Raw genomic sequence first — 371 nt, 5'->3', positions numbered from 1 at the left:
TATATCTCTCCAACTGTTTGTATCATCTTTAATTTCTTTCATCAGTGTCTTACAGTTTTCTGCATACAGGTTTTTTGTCTCCTTAGGTAGGTTTATTCCTACGCATTTCATTCTTTTTGTTGCAGTAGTAAATGGGACAGTTTCCTTAATTTCACTTTCAGATTTTTCATCATTAGTGTACAGGAATGCCAGAGATTTTGGTGGAAGTGGGCAACCTTGTCTTCTTCCTGATTGTAGTGGAAATGGTTTCACTTTTTCACCATTGAGAATGATGTTGGCTGCGGGTTTGTCATATATGGCCTTTATTATGTGGAGGTAAGTTCCCTCTATGCCTACTTTCTGGAGGGTTTTTATCATAAATAAAAGGTGTT

Source organism: Physeter macrocephalus, chromosome 7 (assembly GCF_002837175.3).
Source record: "Physeter macrocephalus isolate SW-GA chromosome 7, ASM283717v5, whole genome shotgun sequence".
In the NCBI taxonomy this organism is placed as follows: domain Eukaryota; kingdom Metazoa; phylum Chordata; class Mammalia; order Artiodactyla; family Physeteridae; genus Physeter; species Physeter macrocephalus.
This window is presented reverse-complemented; position numbering follows the sequence as displayed.